The sequence below is a fragment of the Heliangelus exortis genome, chromosome 16 (genome assembly GCF_036169615.1).
Source record: "Heliangelus exortis chromosome 16, bHelExo1.hap1, whole genome shotgun sequence".
Classification (NCBI taxonomy): Eukaryota; Metazoa; Chordata; class Aves; order Apodiformes; family Trochilidae; genus Heliangelus; species Heliangelus exortis.
Genome location: NC_092437.1, coordinates 1,102,183 through 1,129,852, shown reverse-complemented (window position 1 = coordinate 1,129,852; position 27,670 = coordinate 1,102,183). Strand labels below are relative to the sequence as shown.

Sequence of the window (27,670 nt, the reverse complement as noted above, 5' to 3'; positions counted from 1 at the left end):
CGGGGTTGAGAGGAAGAAAGAAATGGAATTTTAAAGCACTGTTCACATCACTAAGGCAGGCAAACAGCACACCAGTGTCTAATTACTCAACAGGACTAGCTCCTGTTTTCCAGAAAGTAAAGATTAACAAAATGGGTATGGCAACTTTTAAACCTTTACTCTGCCTGGGACTGGTAGAATTTGCAGAACAACAGTTTAAATGACATCCTAACAAGTCTTCTGACCAGCTAATTAGTTAACACAGACACAAAGAACAAATTTAAATATTGCTACACATCACAAAATACACAATAGAAAGCTTAGGTCAGTGGCTGAAATTGACCTCTTGAGCAACAGGAAGGTCGCTCAGAAGGGGGCTCAAAACACAAACAGAAATTAACACCAAAAAAGTTGCCTTCAACACTGCAAACAGTGTATACTTTACCTCTCTTTTTACTTTGTCAGCCTCATATTTAGAGATTTGTTCTCTTAAATCAGTGCAATCGGCCTTTAATGCCTTGTTCCTCTTTTCCAGCATGTACACTTGTTTCTCAGCAGCAGCACTGACTTGTTGGAAAACTTCATTAAACCGTTCCTGGGCAACAGTCACTGCCCTTCCTTGGATGAGCTGCTGCTCCTGCAGGTTTTCCAGCAGCTGATGGAATAAATGCCTTTCCCTCTGGAGCTGGGCCAATGCCGCCTGCATGGACAGAGTCATAGCATAGAACCACAGAATCATTAAGCCTGGAAAAGACCTCTGGATCCTCCAGTCCAACTGGGAAACCAACACCACCATGCCCACTAAACCGTGTCCCGGAAGTGGAAATAATGTGCTCCGCTCTCCCCTGAGGTGTTACACAGCACTCCAGACCCCTCTGCCCAGCCCTGCCCCAGATGCCCAACACCAACAGGATGCCTGCCCGATTCCCCTCATGAATGCCCTCAGAAAAAATCCTTTTCAAACACTTCCTCGTAGTGAAATGAGGCAACCAGGTGCCACTAATTGCCAGGTAGTGGATCTTCTTACCCGACTCCTTGGGTTTTCTGCTAATGCTAGTTTGCGCCGGACTAGCTCCCTTTCTTCTGATTCATCTGAGCATGGGCTAGATCAAGGTCTCTGCCGCATTCTCTATCAGATGTAGCAAGATGAACCTCTTTTAGGGCACGGCGCTCCAAGGTCCAGCCAGGTGTTCCAGCAGAAACTCATGAATAATGCTCTGAGCCTATTGCCCTCAGGGCTGACTAGCCTGGATCGGTGCTACTGCTCCAAGAAGCAGCTAACCTCCTCCTCCCAGCTTTCCTCAGCAGGGAGCTTTATTGGCCCCCTAATCCTGCTCATGCGCAGTAGGGGCCTGCCCTAATCAGGCACAGGTGGGCTTAACACAAGCTTATGCCCACTACCTCGCAATTAGTGGCACCTGGTTGCCTCACTTCACTACACTTCCTGACATGGCCAAACACACACATGTTTTGCAGAGGCAGGGAAAGCTTCAAAGGTCACCAAAGTTCAAGGTTTCTTGCATGAGCTTTCTCTCACAAAGAGGAAGACCAGGCATGTTTAATCACACAGATCAGCCTGTTACTGAAAAATCTCCCTCTTCCCTTCAATATGCATTTTGCATTGGGAAAAAAAAAAAAAACATTTGACTGCATTGTTTGTCTGCACAGCACAGCAGGAACAACACTGGGCAAAACTGAAGGAAACCAGCTGGAAACAAAGCAGCAGTACAGCAAATATCCTGCATCTGGCAAGGATTTTTCCTCATCCTAAGAGGACTGTACCAACTTCAGACAGCAGCACAACCTTCCTCTGCACGACTCTGCCATCACCATTAGTCACTTTCTGGTTACTTTTCTTTACCTTACTGTATAGTGCAATTTACTCTCTAATGCCACTTACCAGTCCAGACTCTTAATTAAAAATATTTGGCTTCACATACCTGCACCCCAGAGTTGTCAGTGGCTTCCTTTAGGCTTCTTTTTTTTGCTGGTGATGACACATGGGAAGTAGATCCTGAGTGCTCACCTACAATGAAAACAACAGATTTTTACAACCACCTATTTACTCCGAGAGTGCATCTTGATTAATGGTGAGAACAATCTTTACAGAAAACATCACATCCCCTCACATTTGAGAGCTGCTAGAGACAAAATGATCAGAATAGAGTTTTTAATGTGCTAAATATGTGTTAAATATTTTCTTTGGTGGCATTTAACTTTCTTCTGTAAAAAAGAAAGCTTATGAATATCAGTATGGCCACAAATAATTCACTCCAGTGTCTTCAAGGTGCAGGATCTCTCTCTCAGATAAACTGTGGTCCATGCAGTAACGAGCAAGATGCTTTCAACAACGCAAAGGGTGCCTCCTCCTCCTGCTCTGAGGCCTGAGCTGAGGAACAAAAGTGCTCCCCTCTGACCCAGCTGGCAATGCTTTCCAGCGCACACACACACGGGTGGCACTGCAGACACCTCCTACATTTCAAAACCAGAGCAGCTGAGGCACTGGAACAGAAGGGCTCTCCCTCAGCTCCACTCAAAGCTTTCCCTGGCTTCAGCCAAAAGCAAGCACAGCTTTTCAATCCAACAGCACCCGCCAGGAAAGAGAATGCTACTGGCACACCCAAGACACTCCAGTCCTCCTCCTCCTCTCCATCTGCACGTTTTGGTCAGATTGCTTCAAGGAGAACACAGCAACAGAAGCAAGAAGAGCACTTGCTGCATAGAGCACCATCTGCAATCCAACACCATCTAGTCAGGTTCCAGAAAAAGAAAAAAAAAGGCACAAAAGCTGCTTTGCTACTCTGCCAGTGGCCACCAGGATTTACAGGCCAGGATAAAATTTGCAACCTCAGAAGTCAACCACTGTTTTAGTCCATTTACTCTAGGTGGATCTATATTCACAGAGGAAGTATCTGGATCTAGATCATTTCTCTCACCACTGATTTCTCTGCAGCTTGTGCTGGGCTCATCAGGGCTGCCATTTAATAAGTACTTCTCTGTACATCCAGCAATGGCAGTGTTTAGCTCTACAGCAAGCTCTTTCTTCTCTTCTTTTCCATGTTGTTCAGCTGTTTTTTCCTGAAAGAGATGAAACAAAAAAGCTGGTAAGAGCAGAAACAAGCATCTGCTTTGCTACCCACTGACAGCTTGAAGAACATTTTTTGTGGAAGAGAAAAGGGAAACTTTGCTTTCTTTTACAAGGCCTTCTGTGTTTCCAGGGAAATAAATCTTTAGCAGAATTCTGAGGTCCTGAGTCTCGGCCCTGCTTCTGCACAGCCCCTGAGAAGCACTTCCCCACTTCAGCCCAGCTTCATTTCAGTTACTGCAAGCTTTCGGGTGCTCCTGGATCTCCCTCCTACCCTCCCTGTCCTTCGCACAAAGTACCTCAGAATTCCAGGGAGAAGCCCAGAGAAAATCCTCAGCTTTCTCCACTTCTTCCATGGGTGGCAGGGAACCTACACACCAGGGAGGAAAGGAGACACTCAGTGGTTTTATATCACCCTGCTACTCCACTGTTTTATGTTGGAGGCTTTTCTTTAGTAACTTTTGATTCTAGAACCGTGGCTATCATCTAAAAGCACAAGGAATAATAAAAAAAAAAATCTATGTGAACAAAAGGAGTTATTTATTTAATTGCAATTGGCAAATTTCCAGACTAACACACTTCAGAGGAGTCACCTGGCAATGTCTGGAAAAGGAGGTAGGGAAGGGATGGGCAGGGCAGAGGAAGGGCTTGGCCAGGGACAAAGGCTTAGCAGGGGATTCATAGCTTAATCTTAAGGATATGGCTTATTTGGTTCTGAAATTACAAAGTGCCGTGTCTTCACAAGTTAATTTTCTTGCCTACTAGAGAAGAAAAAAATACAAAACTCTACTTAGCAAGCCTACTTTTACAGATCAGTCTATCATGCAATCTTTCCCAGATAGCTTACTGCTTTTCCTGCCCTGCTGGAAAGCCTTCATGCGCCGTGTCACCTTTGGCTTCTGCTGCTTCTGTAAAGAAAGATGTATTTCTGCAAAACTTTTTTTTCAATAGAAACAAACTCAAAGAACTGTTTACATCCCTAGACTTGATGCCTAAATGAGCCTCTGCAAGTACACTAACCAAAATACCCCTCAATTTTAGTATCATGCCAGAAAAATGCATCGCTTCCATTTACATCAAGGCAAGAAAATTAATTCATGTTAAAACTAAACATGCTGGCATCTCCAACTGCCACACTCCTGCTCCTCACCCCTCCAGAACCCCACTGCAACACAACAGATGCTCCCGACATCGCTGCACAAATTGCTCATTCTTCAGCACACCAGTAAGAACAGCAGGCACCAGAGCTTGGAGCTGACAAAGAGAACACTGCCTGAGCATTCCAAAAAAGAGGGGAAATGTGCAGTGTGAGATGACACACAAGCACAGAATGCCATCTCATAGAAAAGAACCTGTTTGAGTAACTCAGCCATTGAGTGCTGGTGGGGGAACCTGATGGGGAGGGAAGGAGCAGCAGCAGATGGAGGATTTCAGGAGGTCCTCACAAAGAAATGCCCTGTTCCTCTATCTGTTTGGACTGAAACACCAAATTTACAGAAAACAAGAATCACCTCACAGGAGAAGAACAGAACAGATTATAAAAGTAACTGAGAAACTTTTAGGGTCTGCAAACCTGACCCAAATGAGCACCAAGAAATGAAGCAATGTGGTTTTTATGTCGTTACCTATTGCTCCTTTGTGCCAAACCGTAACTCTGCTGCACGCTCTGCCACACCCACGGTCTGTTAGGAAAAACTGACAGCAGAAGAAAGGCTGGCAGGCCAGAGACTGCTTCTATCACAGAATGGTACAGGTTGGAAGAGCCCTCCAAGACCATCCAGTCCAACCTTTGACCAACACCATCATCTAACTACTAAACCATGTCCTTAAGGACCAGCTCCAAATGCCTTTTCAATGCCTCCAGGGATGGTGCCTCCACCACTGTCCTGGGCCATTCCAATGCCTGACAGCCCTCTCAGTGAAAAAACGTTTCCGAACACCCATCCTAAACGTCCCCTGGTGCAGCTTCCATCCATTTCCTCTGCTCCCATCCCAGTTCACTAAGGAGAAGAGGCTGTTTCCCTCCTTACTCCAACCTCCCTTGAGGTACTTGAAGAGAGCTCTAAGGTTCTAAGGAGGAAACAGTGCTGGCTGGAACTGCAGTTGCTTTCAATCCCAGTTACTTGCCTTCAAATAACTCCTTTTCACAGGACAATTTCCCTGGAAATGCACCATACCTTGGGAGTAAAATCCAGTTGTTCTGCAGAAGCACTCCAACCATCACCAATCCCCTTTTTCTCAGATCTGCTTAAAAAGCAAAGCAAAGTGATGACACCTGTGCCTCCCAGATCACCCCTCAAGGAAGTGGTAGGTATTTGTAAAGTCTCACCTTTTCAAGCCTCCTTTGGAAAAGTCTTCCACTCCTGCTCAAACACGAAACGACATGGTGAAATTAGATTTGGCATGCTAAAAATTCAACAGTACATATGAACAAGGTACTCCTTGCACACATGAGTACACAGCAGAGGGAAAAGTTTTACTAGTTCATGTAGTATGATGTGTAATATTATGCTAGAGACAATACTAGCTGCTGCTCTAGCCAGTTACAAACTATTCTGAAAAGGGAAAGAAAATCAAACAGCATAACCCAACCAAAAGCTTAACCTCACACTCAGCCTGTTACTGCAGCACAGCAAAGAGACTCTCATGATGCAGGACACGTGCTTCATGGTGCCAGCCAGAGACTGCAGTAATAATGCCAAGAAATGTCCCCTGGACACTATCTGCTGTCCATTTGCCACACAGTTCTGATAAAACACCCTTAAGAACCCAGAGAGAATAAAACCTCCACTGTAGGGTCTGAGAGGCAAAGCACAAGACTAAATTCCATTGCATAAAAATATTAATTTCCTAAGATTCTTTTAGGGTTATGTGGCCTCGTAAGGACAGACTGGATTTTAAAACCTCAGAGAAGGAGGTAGGCGTTTGATCCCAGGACAATTTAATGTCACCTGCACGAGCTGCTTCTGCCTTCTTTGGAGCTGCACTTTCTGACAGCTGCTCACTAAGACTAAAGAAAGAGAGAGAGAGAGGAAACAGAGTTGTTAAAAACAACCACTTCCTGGCAGGTAACATTTAGCAGAAGAGTTAACAGCCATTTTTTATTCATCCTACACAGTTCACATGAATTCAGGGACTCCTAAGTACTTCTGAAGGGCAAGACACAGAACTTTCTGCAGGGCTGGTACACACTTCAGTGTTCCCTGCAGTCACCTTCATCCTACAGATGCACATTCCAAGTTATTAACTCCTGCTTGGTACACTCTTTCAGCCTAGCTTTTAACAAAGCGCACCTAACCACATCAGAGAAGGAACAACAAAATTATTCAACAGCCACACTTATAAGCACACCTAACCACATCAGAGAAGGAACAACAAAATTATTCAACAGCCACACTTATAACCGACCACTTCATTGAACCAAAAAGTTAAACGTTTACCTGGGATACCCATAAATACAAGCATAATCATCAGCTGTCCGCCCATCAGCATCTTTATGGGAAATGTCAGCACCGTAATGCAGGAGAACTTGGATCAATTTCATCTTCCCGACAGAAGCAGCCATCATGAGTGGGGTTCTGAAAGATCCAGATGTGCTATGAAGTTATCATTTTACACAGACAGTCAATATTTTCATTCCTGCGTGCTCTCAGCTTGCTCTCCCATTACTTGACAATGAACAAAAGAAAAAGCAGGTTCCATTAAAAGCAACAAGAACATGGGAGAGGGAGTCAACACAACTGCATGGTCACACCAAGCTGCCACACGCACACCACTTCAGTGCACATGGAGGCTGCTGTGCCTCTCAGCAATCCCACCGAAAGAATACTCAAGGGACCCATGTGGATAAACCCCTTACCTTTGTTGCTGGTCTCGAGCATGCACATCAGCTCCCATTCTCAGGAGAAACTCAGCTGTCTCTACCTGACCTTTGGAGACAGCAAGACTGAGTGGGGTAAAGCCCTCCTGAAAGGACAGACAAATACACCAAGTTAATCATCGAAGTCAAAAATAGTCTTCAACAGAAATATTGCTGCCACTTTCTGAAACAACTTCCTTTAGAAATAGAAACATGTACCTTATTCTTGGCATCAAGATTGGCATTATGATCAAGTAACAGCTCCACAACTTTAGGACTGCAAGACAGGACTGCCAGGTGGAGGGCGGTGTTGCCAACAACGTCTCTGAGGTTTGGGTCTGCACCACACTTCAGCAGAAAACCAGCACAGGCTTGGTGCTGGAACTGCACTGCCTGAGAACACACGAAAAAAGGGAAGACTTCCAAAACTCACATTTCACTCCATCACAGCTCGCCCAGCTTCTGACCACTGGCAAAGAAGAGCACCTGCAAAGATGACCTGACAGGTGCCTGTTCCACTCCAAATCCAACAGGCGTGTTTCCGCACAGCTCTGCGCACAAGAGTCCTGCCAGACACCTCTCCTTTCATGCACACTCAATAAGCCCCTCTTCCAAGAGCAGAACTTCTCTCACTCACCATCATCAGGGGTGTTGTCCCAAAATTATCAACAGCATCCAACTGGCAGCGGTGCCTTACTAGAAACGTGACGACCTCTGTGTGGCCGTTTGCAGACGCCAGATGGAGAGGTGTCCTGAGAATTAAACATGGGAGCTTAACACTGACAGACAAGGAAAGAACCAAAGCTGTGGCACCACCCAGCCCGGGGGACCCTGCTGCTCCTGCTGCTGCTGCAACCCCGCACACATCACCCACAGGGCAGGAGAGACCTGGGGAGGCCTCAGCAGCTGCAAGAGAACCCTGCAGGGAGAGAAGGGCCAAGCGGCAGCCCAGCAGCACGCACCTCCAGGAGCACTGGCGCCCACCCAGCAGCTCCCGGCACTGGAAAGCTCTCAAGTTCCCCCTCCCAGCTGACAGGGCACATCTTGCTTTGCAAGCAATCAGCTCCAAGGGGATCCCACACAAACCCTGCAGGGGGGATGCTCCCGCACGCCACCCGAGGTGTCCCAGCAGCGGCCACAGCCCCTCACCGATTCTTCCTGTCGCGGCGGTCGATGCCCCAAATCTTGATCCACCAGCGCCAGCGCCTCAGCCAGGCCAGGTGGCCGCGGGCAGCCGCACCGTGCAGACTGCCCAGACCTTGCTGCTGAGGCTTAGGGGCGCCGGTGCCGGCAGCAGCAGCAGCGCGGGGCTGCCCAGGAGCGCTGCCAGAGCAGGGAAGCTTCTGCTTCTTGTTGAAAAGCCCCATCCCAGGAGCTCTGCGAGCTGCGGCACGGGCACAGCCCTGCGGGAGCAGTGGGAGGCAGCCGGCCGAGCCGGGGGGGTATAAAAGGGAGAGTCAGGAGAAGGGAAGGGCAAAGGCAGGGACAGGGGATGTAGGAGAAAGGCAGGGATGAGGCGGGAGCAAGGAGCAAACCAACGGCGAGGAGCACGAGCAGCCAGAGAGGCAGAGACCAGCACAGCTCAGCACAGGAGCCACAACCGTAGAGTCACCACCAACGGCACTCGCCAGGGGCAACGGTGGGCGGGGCCGAACCACCCTGTGGGGGGGGGGAGGGGGTAGAAGGGGCCGAACCAATTCACGGGGGGGGGGGGGGGGAAACGAAGGAAAGAAAAAGGCATCTGAGAGAAGCTGAGAAACTCTCCCCCATCGGAATGAGTCCTACTGGCAGGACAACTATCTTTTCCCTAACTCTTGGGAAAATGTTAACACAAATGTTAACTGTCACCATGCTCCGTGTGCCACACCCAGCTACACAGAAAATCTTCTTAAAAGTTCCCTGCTGCAAACACATCCTCTGCAGGCCCCGGCACCAGCCTGACCTTCCACAGGCAGCCCAGCTTTTGAGCAGCCAGCCTGAAATGAGCCATAATGGCTGTAATTAGCCCCATTGCTGGGCATCAGCCAGGGGAGAATTTAAAAGCAGCAACTTGCCTCAGGCTCTGAGTCTCACTGTTACAACTTTGTTATCTCCTGTTTCTGCTCTCAGAACATCAGATGTGATTGTTTTGAACTAACAAAAAAACCTGCACGGAACACTTGCATTCCTCACAATAACTGATCCCACAGCAGGGAATAAAAGCTGCATCAGTCAGTAGGGCTTTGCAAAGAGCACACAAGAACTCATCAGGTATGGGACCATCAGAGGAGGAGGGCTCTTTGGATAAAGAGAAAGGCTTTTTCTTCTTTCCTCTGGCATATGCTTCCCTGGAGGCAGGGTGGGGAAGGAAAAACACAAAAGTTAAACACGGCTACATGGAAAAAGTTAAAGACAGGCACACGGAAAAATTTTCCAAGCTTTGGATTTTATCAAAGGAAGCAAGAAATGGAATTCTGCTCACCTCATGTAAGCCGTCTTAAATACATTTATATTAAACTACTTTTTTTTGGTTGCTTTGGCACTCCAATGCTTCCCCATGATTTCTCTTGTTCCCTTTTTGGTCAGTTCAGTTAGTTCCATACTTATGCATTAAGAGTTGGTATTGCATATTTCCCCATTCTTGTCAGCAGAGCTTCCTTTGTATTGGGATCTTTCACCTCCAGCATGAAACTCCTTGGAATTCCTGTGCTCTTTCTAACTCTGGGATCAGGCTCGACAGTTTAGGCTCAACACTCCTCATTTAACTGTTGCAGACCCACTGAAATGTCCATAACTTACAGCCAACTAAATTACTCTGCCAACACTGGGTTTCTAACGTAAAATTAACAAAATGTCTCAGAAACGGTGAACAGCTTCTGAAGGGCTTCCTTGTGTCTTGAAGCTGAATAATACTGCAGGATTACACTGAGGCTGATCAGGTACTCCCCTCCTGTCTTCCCAGCCTGGGATCAACCCTCTATAGAATAGTATCCAAATAGAAACATTTTGTAAACTTAAACCAATGACTTCAAATTATTAAAAATCAAAGTTTTGTTCACATCTCTTTTTATCCAGCTACAGATCATAACATAAGATTTAAAATAACAAAGCAAAGACTCTTGGGGTTTTTTTAAGTATTTGACAAGAAATTCCATATACCTCAATAAGCTGGGCCAGAGAAACAAGTGCAGAGGAGTCACTGATCTCTTCACAAAAAAATAATGAAAGGGTTTTTACATACCTGTTTTCAAGAAATAAAACCCCATCTGAATTAGAGTAAATACTATGAATGCGGTTTGGATAAATGCACTGTGGGAATTACCAGGGTCCCTGGGCCAGCTACACTCACGCTCACAGAGAGAGACATTCATGTGCAGCAAGGAATTCAAACTGATCAGTGACAGCATCACTGATGTCAGATTCAGACTGAGTGGTTTCAGACCTACAGACAAGAAGTTTTCAAGTTGAAACATGACACACCACTCCATGACCAGCAGAGGCTGTATTCTTCACACAACACAGACACACACTTGATGAATTTCTACATTCAGATCTCCTAACAGCTTCTCAAGTGCTCAGACCCCACAACTCTGGTAATGCCTCACCCCATTCTAGTGAAGAAAATTCAGTTATACCTAAAATCAGGATGACAAAAAAAAAAAACATCCCACCCCTTAGTGATTTTTTTATACTGGAAGGACTATTTTGAAATGCAGAGTTACACATCATATGATTCCACCCCAGGTGGTGGAATCAACATCTAGAGCATTACCAGTCAGGTATTTCCTTGTGTTCCTTATCTGTATTTTAGCAGCAGCAGGACAGAGTTTGCAAAGCTGTAGAAAAATGCTGCCCCTTTTCCCAGTGTCAGTTCCAAGTGGTGGTATCCTGAAGAAAGGCTGAACCTTTGGGAAATGGAAGCAGCATCCAAACCTGAAGTCACCCAGATCCAAACATGTCCTGCAGGCAGAAGGGAAGAAAAATGACAGAGCTTTTACCCACAAAGGCACTGGGCTCCAATCTTGTGCTGAATGTGTCCACTGGGCTGTTGGCATTTTCATGTGCAGACAAACTATTCAACTGAACTGCTTCATCAGACAAAGCCCAAAGATCAAATGCAGAACTGCAGAATACCAACTTGGGGAGAAACAATTCTTTAACTGATAGCAATCTATTGAAGACATTTATGTACTCAGAGGGGCCCAAACAATTTCACCTCAGTTATGCAGCTTCAGGAAGAAATGTCCAGGCATTTACAGACACAAAAAGGAATTGTTTAGCTGTACAGAGGTGTCCTCAAAATGTTTGGGATATGTTGGTTTGAGTCGAAAGTAAGAAACAGTACCAAGTATAACAGTAACAGATAACAGTAACAGTGGGTTTTGGTAACATTTTCAAAAATTAGGAAAAAAAAAAATTAGGAAAAAAAACCTGTGCAAATGATGGCATTACACAGTTTTGCTATGCTGAATCAAATACATTGCATTTACAACAAAGACTGTGTTTTATTGGAAAATACTTTAAGTTAATGTTTGGGAAATTAATACAAGGGTACATTGTTTGGATGTAAACGCAGGCTGCAATAGAAAGTGTAAGACTGTGATTTTACATACAGCTTTTGATGTTCCACTCGCTGGCTCCCTTTGCCTTCCTCATGTTCCACTCACTGGCTCTGACTGGCTTCTAGAAGAACAAAAAAGGTGATCAGAACTCCAAATAAAGCACTTGTGTCCAACCTTAAGTAGTGAAAGCAGAGTATAAACTAGTTTTCTGATGCACAGAGTAAAACATGTTGAAGACAAAATTCAGTCCCTAACCCCACCTTTTCTTCTTCAAGATGCTGCTGTCCCTGCTGCCCCCCAGCCTGTCACTGCCCAGTGTCCCATCACCCCCAGGCCTTCACTACCCACTGCCAACCCCCAGCAGCCCCCTGGCTCTGCCATGGCTCCCTCAGCAGCCCTGGGCCCATCACTGCCCAATGTCCTTTCACTCTCCCAGACCCTCACCACCCCATGTCCCCCCTGTCACTCCCAGCCTGCCACCTCCCCGTGTCCCCTCCTGTCAGCAACCAGCCATGGCAGAACAGCCTGGGGGAGATGCAGTGGGCTTGGTGGTCACAGGGCCAGTGAAGGGAGGGGATGGCTCAGGGTGTCTGAGTGTCTCTTAGTGCAAGAGGATATAGAAAGAAACATTCTTGGGAACAAGTCCCCAGTGATCACCTGGTTTTTCCTTTTTCCCTTCCAGGTGATGATGGGCAAGCCCCAGGCCCATGCAGCCATTCTCTGCGCACAAGTCCCCTGGGGCTGGGTATCTGACACACGTTTCATAAAAGAACACAGCCCCAGAGATTTGATTTGTTCATCTTCAGCTGGGGGAAGGTGTGTGTGTGTGTGTGTGTGTGTGAGAGAGGAAGAGCTGCTCTCCCATTTCATTTTTGCACCTTAGCAAAAACATTGCATGATTTACACTCAAGAAATCAAAGGTAAGCGACGCAGATGGCTCCAACCACAAATTTCCACTGACTCCCTAGAAATATGCAAGACCACACTATCAGTCACACTGCCCTCCCTGCTGTAGAGGTGTCAGACCAGAAATGATGGTTTCAAGACAGAAAACACAACACAATCCAGCACAACAACAACAAAAAAACAACCTGAAGAAACCAGGTAAACAAACCAAGAGTCCCTAATCAAACCCTAAAAATGAAAACAAGCTTTCATCTTTGAAAAGAAAGCCCAGGGTGCTGGGGCCTGGCCCAGCTGCTCATCACTGCTCTTCTGGGGCTCTGCCCAGCTCCCTGCCCCCAGTTCTTCATCCCTCCCTCTCTCTCGTTTGCCCACCACAAGTTTGGGCTTTCACTGGCTGTCTCCCTCTCAACGTTTCCCAATTCCTCCCTGCCTCTTCTCAGAGCTATTGCTGTTTCTCTCTCTCTTTGTCTCCACATCTTTCCCTCCCTCTCCTCTCCTGGCCTTATTGTCCCTCTCTCTCCTGCAGCCTCTCCCCTTTCCTGCCCCTCCCCTCACCCTTTCCCCTCTCTCCTGCTCCCTCTCCCACCCCTCTGTCACTCCCCTCTCCTGGGGCCTTTTCTGTCTCTCTCAGGCCCCTGGCCCACCCCTGGCCCACTCTCTGTCCATCCCCCCTCTCTCCTCCTTCCCGCCCTTCTCCTCTCTCTCTCCCTCCCTCCCTCCCTCCCTCCCTCCCTCTCCCCCTCTTTGCCCCCTTCCCCTCCATCTCTTTCCCGCTCCTCACCACTCTTTTTCCTGCCTTCTCTCCCTGCCCAGATCCCCTTCCTCCTGCTCCCCCTCCCAGCTGGGCGGGGGCCGGGGCAGCCCCGGGGTCGGGCGGGCTCAGGCAGCAGGAGAGGAGGAGAGCCCCGGGGCATGCTGGGAGCTGTAGTCCCGGGGCATGCTGGGAGCTGTAGTCCCGGGGCATGCAGGGGGCTGCCCGGCGGCCATCTTGGTTCCCGGGCCATGCTGGCAGCTGGCATTTCCCCACTCTCCCCATCCCGCAGCCGGGGAAAAACTCCGGGAGGGCGGCATGGATGAGCCAGCAGCTCGTAAAAGCCCTCAAAATGAAGGAGGAAGCATGCAGAGGGGGGATGCAAGGGCAGGTACCCTAGGAGGAGTAGACAGGTGGTTGGAGCAGCTGGGGAGCAGGGCAGGAGAGCCACATCCATCCCAGGTAGAACTTAATCTTGCCAGGGGTGGAAAGAGGAATAAGAAAAGCTTTGAGAGGTACCTCTCTCAGGTGGGCTGAGAGAGTTGGGGCTGTTCAGCCTGGAGAAGAGAAGGCTCTGGGGGGGCCTTAGAGATCCTTCCAGTCCATGAAGGGGCTACAGGAAAGCTGGGGAGGGGCTTTTCACCAGAGAGAGTAGTGACAGGACAAGGATTAATGGTTTTAAACTGAAAGGGGATAGATTTAGGTTAGATATTAGGAAAACCTTCTTCCTCATGAGAGTGGCAGGATACTGGAATAGGTTGCCTAGAGAAGTTGTTGATGCCCTTCCGAGGAAGTGTTCAAGGCCAGGTTGGACGAGGCTTTGTGACACCTGGTCTAGTGAGAGATGTCCCTGCCCATGCAGGGGGTTGGGTCTTGATGATCTTTAAGGTCCCTTCCAACCCAAGCCATTGTATGATTCTCTGCCTCCTTAGGAGCTGTGTCCTGACTTCTCTGCAGTACTTGAAAAAGCTTGGGTTTTGTTATGGGCAGCTCAGCAGACACCAGTGAGACTCAGTGCCTGAGGCAAGTTGCCTTTAAATTCTCTCCTGGCTGATGCCCAGCAATGGGGCTAATTACAGCCATTAGTGGCTCATTTCAGGCTGGCTGCTCAAAAGCTGGGCTGCCTGTGGAAGGTCAGGCTGGTGCTGGGGCCTGCAGAGGATGTGTTTGCAGCAGGGAACTTTTAAGATGATTTTCTGTCTAGCTTGGTGTGACACATGTGGCATGGTGACAGTTAACATTTGTGTTGACATTTTCCCCAGAGTGAGGGAAAAGATAGGTGTCCTGCCAGTAATTCCTGGTAGGCCAGGAGAATTCTAGATGTCCATTTCCCTCTAGTTATGGGTTAGACTTGTCTAGGGAAACACCCTGCACTTGTGCAATGGCAATGGAGCTTTTGCAGTGAGCTCTGTGCAGTCAGAGGAAGCTAGTTTGCCATTTGAAGATGACAAGTGAGAGAAAAGAACTGGGTTACACAAGAAGGGTTATTTTACCCTCTCTATCATAGAATCATAGAATTGGCTGGGTTGGAAGGGACCTCAGAGATCATCAAGTCCAACCCTTGATCCACTACCGCTACAGTTACTAGACCATGGCACTGAGTGCCACATCCAGTCTCTTTTTAAATATCTCCAGGGACGGAGAATCCACCACTTCCCTGGGCAGCCCATTCCAATGTCTGATCACCCTCTCAGTAAAGAAATTCTTTCTAATGTCCAACCTAAACCTCCCTCGGCACAACTTGAGACCGTGCCCTCTTGTCTTGCTGAGGGTTGCCTGGGAAAAGAGACCAACTCCTTTGAATTGGTTATGAAAAAGCCTCTCCAGGAGAAGAACTCTACCAGCTCTTTGTATGGCTCATAGAGGTGGGGGAGAGCTTCTCAGCTTCTCTCAGATACTTAAGGGACCATTGTCACCTGTAGTGGCAATGAATGAATGCTGAAGCTTAAACCAATGCAAGGTTTAAGGATTAAAGGAGGCTTTTCCTTTCCTTCAGCCCCCTTCCCCCTGTGAATTGGTTCGGCCCCTCCTCCCCTCCCCCCCCCGCCCCCCCCCCCCCCGCAGGTGGTTCGGCCCCACCCACCGTTGCCCCTGGCAACTGCTGTTAGGGGCGACTCTGCCGTTGTGGCTCCTGTGCTGAGCTGTGCTGCGCTGTGTCTCTCCAGCTGCTCCTGGTTCAAGATCTGAACAGGTTGCACCTCGCTGCTGCCCACGGTCACCTGTCCTGGCTGAGGTTCTGGAACTCGTGGATCAAGATTTTGGGGCATCGACTGCCGTGACAGGGAGAATCGGTGAGGGGCTGCGGGCAGCATGCTCGGGTGGCCTGTGGGAGCATCCCCCCTGCAGAGTTTGTGTGGGATCCCCTTGGAGCTGATTGCTTGCAAAGCAAGATGTGCCCTGTCAGCTGGGAGGGGGAACTTGAGAGCTTTCCAGTGCCGGGAGCTGCTGGGTGGGCGCCAGTGCTCCTGGAGGTGCTGGGCTGCTGCTTGGCCCTGCTCTCCCTGCAGGGTTCTCTTGCAGCTGCTGAGGTCTCTCCTGCCCTGTGGGTGATGTGTGCGGGGTTGGAGCAGCAGGAGCAGCAGGGTCCCCTGGGCTGGGTGGTGCCACAGCTTTGGTTCTTTCCTTGTCTGTCAGTGTTAAGCTCCCATATTTAATTCTCAGGACACCTCTCCATCTGGCGTCTGCAAACGGCCACACAGAGGTCGTCACGTTTCTAGTAAGGCACCGCTGCCAGTTGGATGCTGTTGATAATTTTGGGACAACACCCCTGATGATGGTGAGTGAGAGAAGTTCTGCTCTTGGAAGAGGGGCTTATTGAGTGTGCATGAAAGGAGAGGTGTCTGGCAGGACTCTTGTGCGCAGAGCTGTGCGGAAACACGCCTGTTGGATTTGGAGTGGAACAGGCACCTGTCAGGTCATCTTTGCAGGTGCTCTTCTTTGCCAGTGGTCAGAAGCTGGGCGAGCTGTGATGGAGTGAAATGTGAATTCTGGAAGTCCTTCATTTTTTTTTTTTTTTTTGTGTGTGTGTGTGTGTTGTTCCCAGGCAGTACAGCTCAGAGAACAAGACTGTGTGACTTTTGTGCTAGAGCAGGGTGCCGACCCAAATCTTGCAGACATCGATGGCAACACTGCCCTCCAGTTGGCCATCCTGGCTCGTAGTAAAAACCTCGTGGGGCAGTTAATCAAGCATGGTGCCAAACTGGGTGCCAAGAATAAGGTAAATATAAATATTTCTTCAAGAAGTCCTTTCAGAAAGTTGCATCGATACTTCTTTTACAGATTTTTTTTTTTTTTACTTTGATTATTAAGATGATGCATTTCTCTGACTTTTCAGAAGGGCAGTACCCCACTAACTCTTGCTGTCACTGAAGAACACGAGGAGATATTAGAAGATCTCCTGAAAGCAGGAGCTGATGTGCATGCTCGAGATGAGCAGGAGAAGGAGGGGGTGCAGGAAGAAGGAGGGGGTCCAGGAGGAGGAGGTGGTCAAGGAAGAGGAAGGGATCCAGGAAGAGAAGGGGATTCAGAAGGAGGAGGGGGTCCAGGAATAAGAGGGTATCCAGGAATAGGAGAGGTTCCAGGAAGAAGGAGGGGGTCCAGAAGGAGGAGAGGGTCAAAGAATAAGAGGGGGTCCAAGAATAGGAGGGGATCCAGGATTAGGAGGGGGTCCAGGAACGCAAAGACTTTGGTTTGCTCCTTGAGTGTTTATCCAAATGTGTTCATTGTAAAGGAATGGGGAAAATACTTCTTCCGAGAGCAAGTTGGAATGAAAATAATGACTGTGTCTGTGTCAAATGATCCATGGCATTGCATGTTTTGAATCTTTCAGAACCCCACTCATGATTGCTGCTTCTGTTGGGGAGATGTATTTGGTCAAAGTTCTCCTTTCTCACGGAGCCAATTGTCGCAGCGAGGGAAGACTCGGACACTCAATATGAGTTATCAGCAAGCTTCATTTATTGATTATAGCACACTATATTTTTGCAGTCCTTAATAAGCTAATACATATTCTGTAATCTAACCACCCTATTGGATATTATTCTAAATGTCAACCCCACCTTAAGTTCCTTGGTTATCTACATCCTTCTGTTACATTCTTTAGCTAACCACAAGTCCCTTTTGTTGTATAATGGCTACAGTCAAGGACATAGTGCCCATACGAGGTGGTAGTTAGCAACATTCATGCAACATCGGCAGATCAGACTAGCTGAGTTTGATGTTTCCCAAGAACTTCTTCAGCCATCTGCAACATGTCTACATGGCCCTTGTCACATAACCAATCCTCCACAATTCCCCCGTTTTTATTTTGTGCAATCATAACTTGTGTAGTCAGACGACTGTCCTGGTTTGAGCCAGGATAAAGGTGATTTTCTTTTTTTTTTCTTTTGCTTTTAGCTAAGTCTCTTGTAAGCAGTTGCACTTGCTGAAATTAACAGCAAGTTTCTCAGACAGTGTGTCTTTCTAGGACTGATAACACTCGATGTTTATAGTTACTGCTAGAGACTGGTAGGTAGAGCCAAGGACACTGCTCAGGTCTGAGGAAAACATAAAGAGGTCCCTCCTGCAGCCCTCCTCTGGGGAGGAACGGACAAGACAGATGCCAGAATTGACCAAACAGAGTATTCCATCACATATACGTCATCCTCAGTATAAATTTGAGGGATCGCGAGGGCCAAGCCAGATTCCCTGCTTCCGGCTGCCTGCCCTTCCTGCCTTTCCTGCTTCCCTTCCTTCACCCGGCATCCTGGAGGGATCCAGTCCGTTCGTCTGCCTGTGGTCCTGATCCGTGCCAGCCCATATCTGTGTGTTCCTGCCTCCAGTTCCCAACTGCTGCCGACTCCAGGAGTCCAGCCTGGACTTTCCCAGAGCTGCCCTGCAGACTCGGTGGTGACGTGAGAGCTAGTGGGGGAAAGGGGGGAGGAATGTGGTATCCATTTTCTTGTATATTTGTATATATTTAGTAATTTTTTCCTATTTATCATTACTGTTTCATTAAAGTTGTGTAGTTTAGTTTCCAACCCATAAGTCTCTCTCCCTTATTCTCTCTCCTTTCTTATAAGGGAGGAGAGAGAGATTAATAGAGAGCGTCTGTTACTCGGTTTAATTGCCGGGCCAGTGTTAAACCGTGACAGGCGACTAAGACTTTTCCTTACACAGGACAATATGAGCTGAGAAACAACAATAATCAACAGTGTCCTGGTTTGGGCCAGGATAAAGGTGATTTTTCTGAGTTTCTTGTAGATGGTTGAACTTGCTGAGGTTGACAGCAAGTTTCTCAAATGGAGTATTCCATCCCATGTGCGTCATCCTCGGTATGGAGTTGGGGGATCGCGAGGACCGAGCCACACCCTTACCAGCTGATCGGCCTCACCTGGGATCACCAGCAGAAGTGCTGGGTACCACCCCCCTTAACAGCTAATTGGTCTCACCTGTAGTACTATAAAAGACCAGCAGAAGCTCCCTGGCTGGCTGCCTGTGGCCCTGCTTGCTGGCCTGCCTGCCTGGCTGCCTCCCTGGCTGGCTGCCTGCTGCCCTGCCTGCTGCCCGGTTGCTTGCCTGCCTGCCTGCCTGCCTTCACCCGGCATCTTGAAAGGATCCCATCCAGTCCGTTTGCCTGCCTGTGTTCCTGCCTCCTGTGTGTCCAGCCTGGACTTTCCCGGGGCTGCCCTGCAGCCTTGGTTTGCGTGGGAGTTGTTGGGGGAGAGGGGGGAGGGAGTCTGGTGTTCGTTCTCTTGTGTGTTTGTGTGTATATATATATATATATGGCATTTTTTCTTTTCTTTTTTTCCCTGTTTACCATTGTTGTTTCATTAAAGTTGATTGGTTTAGCCTCCAACCCATAAGTCTCTCTCCTTTCTTATCAAGGAGGAGAGAGAGATTAATAGAGAGCATCTGTCACCCGGTTTAATCGCCAGGCCAGTGTTAAATCGTGACAAACATTATTATCCCAACAATTTTTAACCCAAGCAACAATAATGAGGAAAGCATAGGGGTCAGTCCCCAACCTTGAAACCAAGAAGTGATAATACCATCCAGAGGACTAACTTGTTGCTGTATTTGTTGTGTGTGTTGTTTCAAATATTGTATGCTGGCATGAATACTCTCATTGTGATCAGAAAGATTCATCTAGCACATGCCATCAAAGTCCTCACAACCATGACCTTGAGCAAGTAACAAAAAATCTATAGCAGCTTGGTTTTGCAACAGTGCATGTCGTAAGCTCTTTTGATCCATTAAAAGTTCTTCCAAAATCTTAGTAGTTGTATTAGCTTGCTTTTCAGCCCAGCATGCTAGTTTAGCAAGATTATTCAAGGCATTTCCAGCTGCTGCTCCTGGAGTAAATATAGCTAATGCTGTCCTAGCTGCTACACTTAATAATTCTACCTCATCATCACACGTTGGCGCTAGCCCAATGCTGCATTCTCTGCGAACCTTCTGTATGGGAATATTTCTCAACTCAGCAAAGCGAGAGGCAAAAATGGTTAGCGATCCTAGGTAGCAGGGTCTACCAACAATATTATGAGGAATTCCCTGCCATGCTCTATCACCGCAAATAAAAAATATTCCTGAAGGCAAAGCTTTAGCAGTATCATTAACCCAAATTAGTTCTATAGGGCTGGAACTATGAGTTTCCCCAATGTCTCCCATCCTGGTTACATTTTTACTAGAGTTATTATATCCACAGTAGCCTGATCCCAGGCTATACTCTGCCATAGTAGGGGAAATATCTTGCCAGCTTACTGGGTAGGGCTTACCGACATATTTCGGTCCAAATACAATACAAGTAAGGGTCCAATTTCCAGTGACATTGCCAATAGCCTCGGAACCCAACAAATTTAATTCTTGTGGGTCCCAAGGGAGAGTAACATTTAACCCTTGGATCAATGCTGCTGAACAATTACCTGATGACACACTGTTCTTGCACCAACTCGTGTGCATGAAGGAGACTTTCCCATTTTAAAGGCCACTGCTCAACCCAGACCGGCTCATCAATTTTCCACCGGAGAGGAATTGGGAAAGTCCATGCAATGGCCGTAGCTATAAAGGGAGGTCTGTAGTCAGCACCATTCCCATCTGAGCAAGCACATCCCGTCCAATTAATGCAGATACCCCATCTGGAAGAGGAATTATTGACGCTGAGCAAGACACAGTTCACCCTCCCATAATCAACTGTAGTGGCAGTGATCTTTAAGCCAGCGTCAGTCTTCCAACACCTGCAACCGTATCTGCAGAAACAACTGTGGGCCAGTGTGGTGGCCATTCTTGTGCTGCCACCACTGTGACATCTGCACCAGTATCTAGCAAAGCTGTTTTTCGGGGCTTTCACCTTATTTTCTACCCAAAATGATTCCTCCCATGGTGCCGATTTGGTTTTGGGAGTAGGAGATGAAGGAGAGGGAAGAGGGAACTATCTTGCCATCAATAGTAGTTGAGGGCAAGAAAACTGTATTAGTAGCTGGCGGCATTGGATAAGGGGAACTTGTTTCTGCTTTATTTACAGCCCCCGCAGCTCTAAGGCATGCTACAGCAGCTTGTGCTGCTTTTTATTCCTCCTGGTTCTGTTTCAGTGCATTTATAACTGTTCTCCACGGTTTTCCCGGCTTTTTATTAACCTTATCATCCTCCAAACTAGCATTCCATAACTTACCACCAAATGTGCACCACTCCCCCACATCAAAAGCCGTATTAGGGTCAACAAAGCATCCCTGTGCAGCTCCATAAGCTAACAACCCTGCCAGTTCCTTGGCTAAATCCTTATCTAACACTCCCCGCTTTTCTAAAAAGTATTTAAGGAGATCATACGCCGCTTGCCTTTCCATTACGCGTAATGTTTACCTGACAACCGTTGCAGCCCTTGCAAGACGGTGGCGGCCCGTAGTCAGCCGAGATTCTTCTGTAAGAATCACTCTGGGCACGGAGCCTAGTCTTCTGCCTCCTGTACTGCTGCAGAACTAGCTGGCAAAACTGGAGGACACAGAAGAAGCTCCTGCAGGGGATGCACTTCGATCTCCTGAGCAGGCAGGAGCTGCTCCAATTTTTTGGGGTGCACCTGCTGTGGACAGAAGAGGTAGGATCCTTATCTATGGAGGAGCTCAAGAGGAAAATGATGTTACCTTTTCGTGAGGTGGTTTGTATTGTCAGCACTGACTGTGCTCCCTGGTGACTTCAGTGCAGGCATCAGGAGGAGCAGCACAAGAAGCTTTGTGAAGTTGCTGATTTGTTACTTTTTGGCCTTGTCAGGCTGTTGTGATTTGTGTGCTCCACGTCTACTGCCAGGATTCTGTCCCATAGAATTAATTTTTTAATATAAATGAACTCTAGATTGGAACCTGTTCTTCTTTTAGTTTTTTTAAGTGTGTTATATCAGAACTCTGTGGCAAATGGGCAGCAGAGAGTGTTCAGGGAGCATTTCTTGGCATTAACAGTGCAGTCTGGCTGGCACTGCAAAGCGCATCATGAGAGTCCCTTTGCTGTGCTGCAGTAACAGAGGGTTAGGGGGTAAGCTGGGGTGATCCTGAGAGACTTTCTGAGGTCCTCTGAAGTGTATGTTTTGGGGAGGAGTCCTTGTGCCACATCCATTCCATGTGCTTGTGGTCAAATCAAGAGAAGCAGCACTCCCTCCTGCTCTGAGGCAGGCCCTCTCCTACATCGTCCCGATCCTAGTCGCAGTAGCCTTCCTAACCCTGGTAGAACGAAAAGTACTAAGCTACACACAAGCCCGCAAAGGACCCAACATTGTAGGCCCATTCGGACTTCTCCAGCCAATAGCGGAGGGGGTAAAACTATTTATCAAAGAACCAATCCGCCTATCAACATCCTCCCCCCTCCTATTTATCACAACCCCAATGCTTGCCCTCCTGGGAGGGTTGTAAATGGAAATGTGGGGTAAATTGGAAATGTGGGGTTTTTTTTCTATTCCATTCCATAAACCAGGTGTGCAGAAAATGAAAAAGTGTAAAGAGGAGCAGATGTGGCAGCAGCAAGAAGTAAGAGCCAGAGACTGATGAAAAATTCAAAGCCAAAATCCAGATGATTTTATTTACAGAAAGTACAAAAAAAAGAAGGGGAGGGGAGTAGGAAGTGAAAAGGAAAGGGGAGGGGGAGAGGATGGAAAGGGGAGGGGGAGAGGATGGAAAGGGGAGGGGGAGAGGATGGAAAGGGGAGGGGGAGAGGATGGAAAGGGGAGGGGGAGAGGATGGAAAGGGGAGGGGGAGAGGATGGAAAGGGGAGGGGGAGAGGATGGAAAGGGGAGGGGGAGAGGATGGAAAGGGGAGGGGGAGAGGATGGAAAGGGGAGGGGGAGAGGATGGAAAGGGGAGGGGGAGAGGATGGAAAGGGGAGGGGGAGAGGATGGAAAGGGGAGGGGGAGAGGGGGAAAGGGGAGGGGGAGAGGGGGAAAGGGGAGGGGGAGAGGGGGAAAGGGGAGGGGGAGAGGGGGGAAAGGGGAGGGGGAGAGGGGGGAAAGGGGAGGGGGAGAGGGGGGAAAGGGGAGGGGGAGAGGGGGGAAAGGGGAGGGGGAGAGGGGGGAAAGGGGAGGGGGAGAGGGGGGAAAGGGGAGGGGGAGAGGGGGGAAAGGGGAGGGGGAGAGGGGGGAAAGGGGAGGGGGAGAGGGGGGAAAGGGGAGGGGGAGAGGGGGGAAAGGGGAGGGGGAGAGGGGGGAAAGGGGAGGGGGAGAGGGGGGAAAGGGGAGGGGGAGAGGGGGGAAAGGGGAGGGGGAGAGGGGGGAAAGGGGAGGGGGAGAGGGGGGAAAGGGGAGGGGGAGAGGGGGGAAAGGGGAGGGGGAGAGGGGGGAAAGGGGAGGGGGAGAGGGGGGAAAGGGGAGGGGGAGAGGGGGGAAAGGGGAGGGGGAGAGGGGGGAAAGGGAAGGGGGTAGGGCGGGAAAGGGGAGAGGGGGGAAAGGGGGTAGGGCGGGAAAGGGGGTAGGGCGGGAAAGGGGGTAGGGCGGGAAAGGGGGTAGGGGGGGGGAAGGGGGGGGGGGTAAAGGGGAGGATGGCAAAGGGGAGGGGGACTACGCATCAAAAAAATACCAGGGAAGGGCAACAGGGCTGTCATCCATCCAACCAACTAAGAACATTTATTCAGACTGACAGAAACATCTTTTCATGTCTTCTAATCCATCACAAGATATGGAATCAGCTCCCAAGGATGTAATTTAAAGTTCATCAGTGTCTGGCAAGAAAAGAGATAAGATTCTTCGTGTTACTTTTACAGGAGAGAGGGGCAAAGAGGTCACTGTCAGAACATTATGGCTACGAAGCCAGAGCTGAACACTCTCTGTGGTTAAAAGCAGACAGCAACAGAAGGAAATTGGCTCAGGGGCTTCCTGCTTTCAAACAGCACCGGTCACTCCAAAGCTGTGACTCTGGAGTAATCATCACAAAATAGGTGCAACTCCTCCTGGGACATCAGGCCTCACATCACAGAACAGGTTTGATGCCACGGATGACAAACATTCAACTCCCCTGACGATTGCCTGAACACTACTGAGTGAGCTTTCCCTAAAGAAAGGATAACTTTTGATTAGCCTCTTCTTGCCTATTCAAATAAAAAGACTGCAACAGAGGAGCTACAAACACAAGCAATGAGCAAGGGACAGCAAAGACCAAAAACTGACAGCAGAGGGTGTGTGTTATGGGTCAGTGCTGAAGGCAGCCACTGGACAAGGGAGGAGAAGTGATGGCTGAAGTCTGAAACTCTGTGTAAGGGCTCCTTTTATGTTTGTGATTGAGGATTAACTCCAGTGAAAGGTGACTTCAGATTAAGCCAAGTGTATCTGTGTGGAGGAAATAGGTAAGATTCCTTTCTGATGGGTTTTGTTTTGGGTTTTTTTTTTTCAGGCAGCTGTTTAAAGCTCTACAAAGCATTTTGTAAGCAGAAAGTTTCCACGTTCAAGTAAGTGTAAAGCTAGCGGAAAAAAACCCTGTGCTTAGCACAGGAACTAAACAGATTTCAAGATGTTGTTTTCAAGAGGTAGGAGCAGTCATCTTTTTACTTTTACATAACACATTACCATGTCCAGGTTCTTCAGAGGCAAATTCATCCAGTTCCCACCTGTACTAGAATTATACAGAAAACACACCATTAACATTGTGCAATATTAAACTTCTAAAACATTCTTCAAATCCACACAAAAACAGGCAGTAACTCCAAGGGCCAAAGAAGTGAGGCCATAAACCAGCAGAGTGGAGGGAAGGGCCCCCTCTGCAGGACTAAAGGGAGAGCAGTGACCAAATTCACAGCTCCTCCAGGAGAACCCCTCTACAAACCCAAATGCCTCCTACACACAGTGGATCTCCCACACTGAAGTATGAAGTGAGATTTGTTGCAGATTTATTTATTGTAGTCAGACATCCTAGGTAAGAAAATTTTATTTAAAGCTTAGCTGGGAACATCCTATGGCATCATCTTTGGTTTCTGGGCACTCTTGGAAAACAGCACTCAAAACCCAAACTTTTCACCCCTAGCACACCTAGATGTTGTGTTGGGATGAGGAGGAGTTACACCATGAGTAATCCCTGCAAATGAGTTGTGAGGATGGGATTTCAAAATGTCTACCTTGGCTGCAGAAGAGGAAATCCTGTTCATCCATAATTCTGCTCCTATGGGTGAACTGGGATGCCTCCTACTGGACTTGGACTTCTGTTCAGAACCAGGATGTCCCAGGTGAGTTGAGTGGTAAACTGGATTTGCAGCCACTGATGGGAAGTGTGTTCTTCCACCTTCCACGAAGCTTTCTGTAGGCTTTTCCTATTTTTTTTTTTTTTTTTTTTTTTTCCCCCATCAGTTCTGAAACATTCAGACACAAAGAATTATCTCTGGTAGGAATAGATTAGGAATGACCAAACCCATTTGACCTGAAGGGTTCTGGGGAGCCTATATCATAGGAGCCAAACCTGCAAGAGTTACCAAGACTTGGGATTGCTCAGCACTAAAGCTTCAAAGCAATCTGTGAACGGAGTTTGCTCTGGAATTTTGGGACAACTTCATCTACCTTGGTTTTAGCCTCTCCCAATTCCTTTTCCAAGCCAGGTTGGCTTCCTCCAGGTTCCTGCAGCGCCTCGTAGCAACTTCCAGTGAAGCTTCTGCCACAGACAGCTTTTTAATGTCACCTCTCTGACATTAAATGAAATGGTTAGATGAGCATGAAAAAAGTCATAAGGACATGAATTCTGTCTTTAACTTATTTGATTATTCAGTTACAACTGTCTTGAATTCAAAAAGTAGGAAACTTTTGCCTGCCACCAGCAGTCAGCCCCTCCAAACTCACGGAGCAGCTAATGGAGGTTTCTGTTTTCTAATACATAAAAAAATATTATAGTATAGATAATATTATACTTTTTGAACAATACACCAGCATACACTGAATCATGTTATTTTTTTTAACCAAACCCAAAGCAACCTGTTTGATGCAAGAGCCACAGGTTGACTGCAGATACTACTCTGGTGACTAAAGGCATGACTTTGTATGAGATGGTTCTTGGGTCTCTTTCTGCATTCTACAAAGAATTAAATTAATACATTAAATTAATAATTAAATTAAGACATTAAATTAATACCAAGTTAATTTTAGAGTAACAACTTTCATAAATCTGGACAGTCCCTCCTTTCCTCCAGCCACCCACCCAACTACCATCTCCCAAAGGAACCTGGTGTTTTGGCACTAGGAATACAAAGTTTTTCCCAGGGTAAAACCATTGACAGCACTCCTGGAGTTCTTCCCCCTCTTCCCTTTTACAGAAACTGAAAAAATGAAGAATAAGGTGGTTATATCTGACACATGCAGGTATTCACCTCACTCAAACACCCCAGGGTTGAGAGGAAGAAAGAAATGGAATTTTAAAGCACTGTGCACATCACTATTCACAGACAAACAGCGTCTAACAGGACTAGTTCCTGTTTTCCAGAAAATAAAAATTAACAAAATGGGTACAGCAACTTTTAAAACTTTGCTGTGCCTGGGACTGGTGGAATTTGCAGAAAAAAACTTTAACATTCTAATCAGTCTTCTGACAAGTTAATTAGCCTAACACAGCCACACAGAAGAAATTTAAATATTGCTGCACATCACAAAATAGAGAAGAGAAAGCTTAGTGGCTGAAATTGACTTTTTTGAGGAACAGGCAGGTCCCAAAAGACAGAATGCAGAAATGAACAGCAAAACACTGCTTAGAGACTTCAAATATGCAAAAAGTGTGTCCTTTACCTCCCTTTTTTTTTAGTTTTTCAGCCTCATAGTTTAAGACTTCTTCTCTTAAACCAGCACACTTGGCCTTTAATTCCTTGTTCATCTTTTCCAGCATGGAAACTTGCTTTTCAGCAGAGTTTGTGGAAAGTGTCATTAAAGCACCCCTGTGCAGCAGCTGATGGAATAAATGGCTTTCCCTCTGGAGCTGGGCCAGTGCCTCCTGTGTGGACAGGATCACAGAATCATTAATGCTGGAAAAAAACCTCTAGGATCCTCCAGTCCAGCTGGGAAACCAACACCACTAAACCATGTCCCCAAAGTCAGAATAATGTGCTCCCCTCTCCCCTGAGGTGTTACACAGGACTCCAGACCCCTCTGCCCAGCCCTGCCCCAGATAATCCAACAGGATGCCTGCCCTATTCCCCTCATAAATACCCTAAGAAAAAAGTCTTTTCAAACACTTCTTAGCATGGCCCAACACACATGTTTTGCAGATGCAGGGAAAGCATCAAAGGTCACCAAATTCCAAGGTTTCTTGCATGAGCTTTCTCTTACAAAGAGGAAGACCAAGTATGTTTAATCACACACATCAGCCTTTTACAGACAAATCTTCTTTACTTCAAGATGTATTTTGTATGGGGGAAAAAAATGCATTTGACTGCATTGTTTGCAGGAACAACACAGCCCAGCTGGAAATAAAGCAGCAGAACAGGAAATACCCAGCATTGTGGAAACGATTTTTCCCCACCCTAAGAAAACTGTACCCAACTTCAGACAGCAACACCACCTTCCTCTGCACGACTCTGCCATCACCAGTAGTCACTTTCTGCTCATTTTCTTTACCTTATTGTAAAATTTACTCTATAATTACTCTCAATTTACTCTATAATTTTACTTAGCAGTCCGGACTCTAATTCAAAACATTTGGCTTCACATACCTGCACCCCAGAGTTGTCAGTGGCTTCCTTTAGGCTTTTTTTTTTTTTTTTTTTTTTGCTGGTGATGACACATGGAAAGTTCACCTCCAGGGAAAACCACAGTCTTCTTCCAAGGATTTTTCCAGCAATGGAGAGCAGAGTTATAGCTCAGTAGTGTGAGCAGTTTGACTTTTCTCCTTTCTTCTTCTACAGGGTGATGACTGCAGCGTGGTGTTTTCACCAAAGCTGTTTCTCACTGGATCTTTTGGAAGACAGTGAAATTTTAGAGGTTCTCTTCTCTTTGTCAACAATTCTTGGAACTCTCAGGTGTTTTCCTCAAAGCAATCTTTGGTTTTCTTTGAGGAGCACCCTGGGGATTCTTCAGAGATTGCAGAATGCTCTTTTTAATGTGCTTCCAGAGCACTTCAGGAGAGAGAGCTATGGGAT

At 47.4% G+C, this 27,670-nt stretch overlaps 1 long non-coding RNA gene across 2 annotated transcripts; it reads right to left on the bottom strand.

The window, feature by feature from the left end:
- On the bottom strand, window positions 1-27,670 carry LOC139803646 (uncharacterized). 2 transcript variants are annotated; one of them, XR_011729089.1, is made up of 3 exons: window positions 27,329-27,670; window positions 1,920-2,005; window positions 1-679 (listed from the first exon to the last, which is right to left on the bottom strand). It is a non-coding gene; the product is annotated as an uncharacterized lncRNA (long non-coding RNA). The 2 variants fall into 2 exon arrangements; XR_011729088.1 differs by lacking the exon at window positions 27,329-27,670 and adding an exon at window positions 2,916-3,041.